The sequence below is a fragment of the Eleutherodactylus coqui genome, chromosome 13 (assembly GCF_035609145.1).
Source record: "Eleutherodactylus coqui strain aEleCoq1 chromosome 13, aEleCoq1.hap1, whole genome shotgun sequence".
In the NCBI taxonomy this organism is placed as follows: Eukaryota; Metazoa; Chordata; class Amphibia; order Anura; family Eleutherodactylidae; genus Eleutherodactylus; species Eleutherodactylus coqui.
This window is the reverse complement of record NC_089849.1, coordinates 43,370,354-43,377,707: the sequence shown is the minus strand read 5'-3', so window position 1 is coordinate 43,377,707 and position 7,354 is coordinate 43,370,354. Positions and strand designations below refer to the sequence as shown.

Here is a 7,354-nt window from a genome sequence, read left to right as displayed (position 1 = left end):
AAGTAATGTTCTGAGGAAACCAATTTCTCAAAATTAAGGATGCTTGTTGAAATCCCTACCAATAAAGATTGCCAGTGAGAGAGTGGATGACTCTGCATGAGAAATAGGCTCAAGGGTAACAAGTTGAAGAAGAGCTTTCTTGGAAAGGTAACCATATCGTTGAATAGCATGAGTAAAGCTGGCACTTGAAGGGGGCACCCAGATTTGAAGCTATGCCCCTTGGCTTATGATTGGGCTCACTGGTTCTTAAAAAGTAATGTTCTGAGGAAACCAATTTCTCAAAAGTAAGGATGCTTGTTGAAATCCCTACCAATAAAGATTGCCAGTGAGAGAGTGGATGACTCTGCATGAGAAATAGGCTCAAGGGTAACAAGTTGAAGGAGAGCTTTCTTGGAAAGGTAACCATATCGTTGGATGGCATTAGTAAAGCTGGCACTTGAAGGGGGCACCCAGATTTGAAGCTATGCCCCCTTGGCTTATGATTGGGCTCACTGGTTCTTAAAAAGTAATGTTCTGAGGAAACCAATTTCTCAAAATTAAGGATGCTTGTTGAAATCCCTACCAATAAAGATTGCCAGTGAGAGAGTGGATGACTCTGCATGAGAAATAGGCTCAAGGGTAACAAGTTGAAGAAGAGCTTTCTTGGAAAGGTAACCATATCGTTGAATAGCATGAGTAAAGCTGGCACTTGAAGGGGGCACCCAGATTTGAAGCTATGCCCCCTTGGCTTATGATTGGGCTCACTGGTTCTTAAAAAGTAATGTTCTGAGGAAACCAATTTCTCAAAAGTAAGGATGCTTGTTGAAATCCCTACCAATGAAGATTGCCAGTGAGAGAGTGGATGACAAGTTCTGCATGAGAAAAATGCTCAAGGGTAACAAGTTGAAGGAGAGCTTTCTTGGAAAGGTAACCATATCGTTGGATGGCATTAGTAAAGCTGGCACTTGAAGGGGGCACCCGGATTTGAACCAGGAACCTCTCGATCTGCAGTCGAATGCTCTTCCACTGAGCTATACCCCCTTGGCTTATGATTGGGCTCACTGGTTCTTAAAAAGTAATGTTCTGAGGAAACCAATTTCTCAAAAGTAAGGATGCTTGTTGAAATCCCTACCAATAAAGATTGCCAGTGAGAGAGTGGATGACTCTGCATGAGAAATAGGCTCAAGGGTAACAAGTTGAAGAAGAGCTTTCTTGGAAAGGTAACCATATCGTTGAATAGCATGAGTAAAGCTGGCACTTGAAGGGGGCACCCAGATTTGAAGCTATGCCCCCTTGGCTTATGATTGGGCTCACTGGTTCTTAAAAAGTAATGTTCTGAGGAAACCAATTTCTCAAAAGTAAGGATGCTTGTTGAAATCCCTACCAATGAAGATTGCCAGTGAGAGAGTGGATGACAAGTTCTGCATGAGAAAAATGCTCAAGGGTAACAAGTTGAAGGAGAGCTTTCTTGGAAAGGTAACCATATCGTTGGATGGCATTAGTAAAGCTGGCACTTGAAGGGGGCACCCGGATTTGAACCAGGGACCTCTCGATCTGCAGTCGAATGCTCTTCCACTGAGCTATACCCCCTTGGCTTATGATTGGGCTCACTGGTTCTTAAAAAGTAATGTTCTGAGGAAACCAATTTCTCAAAAGTAAGGATGCTTGTTGAAATCCCTACCAATAAAGATTGCCAGTGAGAGAGTGGATGACTCTGCATGAGAAATAGGCTCAAGGGTAACAAGTTGAAGGAGAGCTTTCTTGGAAAGGTAACCATATCGTTGGATGGCATTAGTAAAGCTGGCACTTGAAGGGGGCACCCAGATTTGAAGCTATGCCCCCTTGGCTTATGATTGGGCTCACTGGTTCTTAAAAAGTAATGTTCTGAGGAAACCAATTTCTCAAAAGTAAGGATGCTTGTTGAAATCCCTACCAATAAAGATTGCCAGTGAGAGAGTGGATGACTCTGCATGAGAAATAGGCTCAAGGGTAACAAGTTGAAGAAGAGCTTTCTTGGAAAGGTAACCATATCGTTGAATAGCATGAGTAAAGCTGGCACTTGAAGGGGGCACCCAGATTTGAAGCTATGCCCCTTGGCTTATGATTGGGCTCACTGGTTCTTAAAAAGTAATGTTCTGAGGAAACCAATTTCTCAAAAGTAAGGATGCTTGTTGAAATCCCTACCAATGAAGATTGCCAGTGAGAGAGTGGATGACAAGTTCTGCATGAGAAAAATGCTCAAGGGTAACAAGTTGAAGGAGAGCTTTCTTGGAAAGGTAACCATATCGTTGGATGGCATTAGTAAAGCTGGCACTTGAAGGGGGCACCCGGATTTGAACCAGGAACCTCTCGATCTGCAGTCGAATGCTCTTCCACTGAGCTATACCCCCTTGGCTTATGATTGGGCTCACTGGTTCTTAAAAAGTAATGTTCTGAGGAAACCAATTTCTCAAAAGTAAGGATGCTTGTTGAAATCCCTACCAATGAAGATTGCCAGTGAGAGTGTGGATGACAAGTTCTGCATGAGAAAAATGCTCAAGGGTAACAAGTTGAAGGAGAGCTTTCTTGGAAAGGTAACCATAACGTTGAATAGCATGAGTAAAGCTGGCACTTGAAGGGGGCACCCAGATTTGAAGCTATACCCCCTTGGCTTATGATTGGGCTCACTGGTTCTTAAAAAGTAATGTTCTGAGGAAACCAATTTCTCAAAATTAAGGATGCTTGTTGAAATCCCTACCAATAAAGATTGCCAGTGAGAGAGTGGATGACTCTGCATGAGAAATAGGCTCAAGGGTAACAAGTTGAAGAAGAGCTTTCTTGGAAAGGTAACCATATCGTTGAATAGCATGAGTAAAGCTGGCACTTGAAGGGGGCACCCAGATTTGAAGCTATGCCCCCTTGGCTTATGATTGGGCTCACTGGTTCTTAAAAAGTAATGTTCTGAGGAAACCAATTTCTCAAAAGTAAGGATGCTTGTTGAAATCCCTACCAATGAAGATTGCCAGTGAGAGAGTGGATGACAAGTTCTGCATGAGAAAAATGCTCAAGGGTAACAAGTTGAAGGAGAGCTTTCTTGGAAAGGTAACCATATCGTTGGATGGCATTAGTAAAGCTGGCACTTGAAGGGGGCACCCGGATTTGAACCAGGGACCTCTCGATCTGCAGTCGAATGCTCTTCCACTGAGCTATACCCCCTTGGCTTATGATTGGGCTCACTGGTTCTTAAAAAGTAATGTTCTGAGGAAACCAATTTCTCAAAAGTAAGGATGCTTGTTGAAATCCCTACCAATAAAGATTGCCAGTGAGAGAGTGGATGACTCTGCATGAGAAATAGGCTCAAGGGTAACAAGTTGAAGGAGAGCTTTCTTGGAAAGGTAACCATATCGTTGGATGGCATTAGTAAAGCTGGCACTTGAAGGGGGCACCCAGATTTGAAGCTATGCCCCCTTGGCTTATGATTGGGCTCACTGGTTCTTAAAAAGTAATGTTCTGAGGAAACCAATTTCTCAAAAGTAAGGATGCTTGTTGAAATCCCTACCAATAAAGATTGCCAGTGAGAGAGTGGATGACTCTGCATGAGAAATAGGCTCAAGGGTAACAAGTTGAAGAAGAGCTTTCTTGGAAAGGTAACCATATCGTTGAATAGCATGAGTAAAGCTGGCACTTGAAGGGGGCACCCAGATTTGAAGCTATGCCCCTTGGCTTATGATTGGGCTCACTGGTTCTTAAAAAGTAATGTTCTGAGGAAACCAATTTCTCAAAAGTAAGGATGCTTGTTGAAATCCCTACCAATAAAGATTGCCAGTGAGAGAGTGGATGACTCTGCATGAGAAATAGGCTCAAGGGTAACAAGTTGAAGGAGAGCTTTCTTGGAAAGGTAACCATATCGTTGGATGGCATTAGTAAAGCTGGCACTTGAAGGGGGCACCCAGATTTGAAGCTATGCCCCCTTGGCTTATGATTGGGCTCACTGGTTCTTAAAAAGTAATGTTCTGAGGAAACCAATTTCTCAAAATTAAGGATGCTTGTTGAAATCCCTACCAATAAAGATTGCCAGTGAGAGAGTGGATGACTCTGCATGAGAAATAGGCTCAAGGGTAACAAGTTGAAGAAGAGCTTTCTTGGAAGGGTAACCATATCGTTGAATAGCATGAGTAAAGCTGGCACTTGAAGGGGGCACCCAGATTTGAAGCTATGCCCCCTTGGCTTATGATTGGGCTCACTGGTTCTTAAAAAGTAATGTTCTGAGGAAACCAATTTCTCAAAAGTAAGGATGCTTGTTGAAATCCCTACCAATGAAGATTGCCAGTGAGAGAGTGGATGACAAGTTCTGCATGAGAAAAATGCTCAAGGGTAACAAGTTGAAGGAGAGCTTTCTTGGAAAGGTAACCATATCGTTGGATGGCATTAGTAAAGCTGGCACTTGAAGGGGGCACCCGGATTTGAACCAGGGACCTCTCGATCTGCAGTCGAATGCTCTTCCACTGAGCTATACCCCCTTGGCTTATGATTGGGCTCACTGGTTCTTAAAAAGTAATGTTCTGAGGAAACCAATTTCTCAAAAGTAAGGATGCTTGTTGAAATCCCTACCAATAAAGATTGCCAGTGAGAGAGTGGATGACTCTGCATGAGAAATAGGCTCAAGGGTAACAAGTTGAAGAAGAGCTTTCTTGGAAAGGTAACCATATCGTTGAATAGCATGAGTAAAGCTGGCACTTGAAGGGGGCACCCAGATTTGAAGCTATGCCCCCTTGGCTTATGATTGGGCTCACTGGTTCTTAAAAAGTAATGTTCTGAGGAAACCAATTTCTCAAAAGTAAGGATGCTTGTTGAAATCCCTACCAATGAAGATTGCCAGTGAGAGAGTGGATGACAAGTTCTGCATGAGAAAAATGCTCAAGGGTAACAAGTTGAAGGAGAGCTTTCTTGGAAAGGTAACCATATCGTTGGATGGCATTAGTAAAGCTGGCACTTGAAGGGGGCACCCGGATTTGAACCAGGGACCTCTCGATCTGCAGTCGAATGCTCTTCCACTGAGCTATACCCCCTTGGCTTATGATTGGGCTCACTGGTTCTTAAAAAGTAATGTTCTGAGGAAACCAATTTCTCAAAAGTAAGGATGCTTGTTGAAATCCCTACCAATGAAGATTGCCAGTGAGAGTGTGGATGACAAGTTCTGCATGAGAAAAATGCTCAAGGGTAACAAGTTGAAGGAGAGCTTTCTTGGAAAGGTAACCATATCGTTGGATGGCATTAGTAAAGCTGGCACTTGAAGGGGGCACCCGGATTTGAACCAGGGACCTCTCGATCTGCAGTCGAATGCTCTTCCACTGAGCTATACCCCCTTGGCTTATGATTGGGCTCACTGGTTCTTAAAAAGTAATGTTCTGAGGAAACCAATTTCTCAAAAGTAAGGATGCTTGTTGAAATCCCTACCAATAAAGATTGCCAGTGAGAGAGTGGATGACTCTGCATGAGAAATAGGCTCAAGGGTAACAAGTTGAAGGAGAGCTTTCTTGGAAAGGTAACCATATCGTTGGATGGCATTAGTAAAGCTGGCACTTGAAGGGGGCACCCAGATTTGAAGCTATGCCCCCTTGGCTTATGATTGGGCTCACTGGTTCTTAAAAAGTAATGTTCTGAGGAAACCAATTTCTCAAAAGTAAGGATGCTTGTTGAAATCCCTACCAATAAAGATTGCCAGTGAGAGAGTGGATGACTCTGCATGAGAAATAGGCTCAAGGGTAACAAGTTGAAGAAGAGCTTTCTTGGAAAGGTAACCATATCGTTGAATAGCATGAGTAAAGCTGGCACTTGAAGGGGGCACCCAGATTTGAAGCTATGCCCCTTGGCTTATGATTGGGCTCACTGGTTCTTAAAAAGTAATGTTCTGAGGAAACCAATTTCTCAAAAGTAAGGATGCTTGTTGAAATCCCTACCAATGAAGATTGCCAGTGAGAGAGTGGATGACAAGTTCTGCATGAGAAAAATGCTCAAGGGTAACAAGTTGAAGGAGAGCTTTCTTGGAAAGGTAACCATATCGTTGGATGGCATTAGTAAAGCTGGCACTTGAAGGGGGCACCCGGATTTGAACCAGGAACCTCTCGATCTGCAGTCGAATGCTCTTCCACTGAGCTATACCCCCTTGGCTTATGATTGGGCTCACTGGTTCTTAAAAAGTAATGTTCTGAGGAAACCAATTTCTCAAAAGTAAGGATGCTTGTTGAAATCCCTACCAATGAAGATTGCCAGTGAGAGTGTGGATGACAAGTTCTGCATGAGAAAAATGCTCAAGGGTAACAAGTTGAAGGAGAGCTTTCTTGGAAAGGTAACCATAACGTTGAATAGCATGAGTAAAGCTGGCACTTGAAGGGGGCACCCAGATTTGAAGCTATACCCCCTTGGCTTATGATTGGGCTCACTGGTTCTTAAAAAGTCATGTTCTGAGGAAACCAATTTCTCAAAAGTAAGGATGCTTGTTGAAATCCCTACCAATAAAGATTGCCAGTGAGAGAGTGGATGACTCTGCATGAGAAATAGGCTCAAGGGTAACAAGTTGAAGAAGAGCTTTCTTGGAAAGGTAACCATATCGTTGAATAGCATGAGTAAAGCTGGCACTTGAAGGGGGCACCCAGATTTGAAGCTATGCCCCTTGGCTTATGATTGGGCTCACTGGTTCTTAAAAAGTAATGTTCTGAGGAAACCAATTTCTCAAAAGTAAGGATGCTTGTTGAAATCCCTACCAATGAAGATTGCCAGTGAGAGAGTGGATGACAAGTTCTGCATGAGAAAAATGCTCAAGGGTAACAAGTTGAAGGAGAGCTTTCTTGGAAAGGTAACCATATCGTTGGATGGCATTAGTAAAGCTGGCACTTGAAGGGGGCACCTGGATTTGAACCAGGGACCTCTCGATCTGCAGTCGAATGCTCTTCCACTGAGCTATACCCCCTTGGCTTATGATTGGGCTCACTGGTTCTTAAAAAGTAATGTTCTGAGGAAACCAATTTCTCAAAAGTAAGGATGCTTGTTGAAATCCCTACCAATGAAGATTGCCAGTGAGTGTGGATGACAAGTTCTGCATGAGAAATAGGCTCAAGGGTAACAAGTTGAAGGAGAGCTTTCTTGGAAAGGTAACCATATCGTTGGATGGCATTAGTAAAGCTGGCACTTGAAGGGGGCACCCAGATTTGAAGCTATGCCCCCTTGGCTTATGATTGGGCTCACTGGTTCTTAAAAAGTAATGTTCTGAGGAAACCAATTTCTCAAAAGTAAGGATGCTTGTTGAAATCCCTACCAATAAAGATTGCCAGTGAGAGAGTGGATGACTCTGCATGAGAAATAGGCTCAAGGGTAACAAGTTGAAGAAGAGCTTTCT

At 43.3% G+C, this 7,354-nt stretch overlaps 1 non-coding gene across 1 annotated transcript; it reads right to left on the bottom strand.

Moving 5' to 3' along the window:
- Positions 1–6,856: 6,856 nt before the first annotated feature.
- TRNAC-GCA (transfer RNA cysteine (anticodon GCA)) lies at positions 6,857–6,928 on the bottom strand. The gene has a single exon. It is a non-coding gene; the product is annotated as a tRNA-Cys (tRNA).
- Between the last annotated feature and the right edge of the window lie 426 nt (positions 6,929–7,354).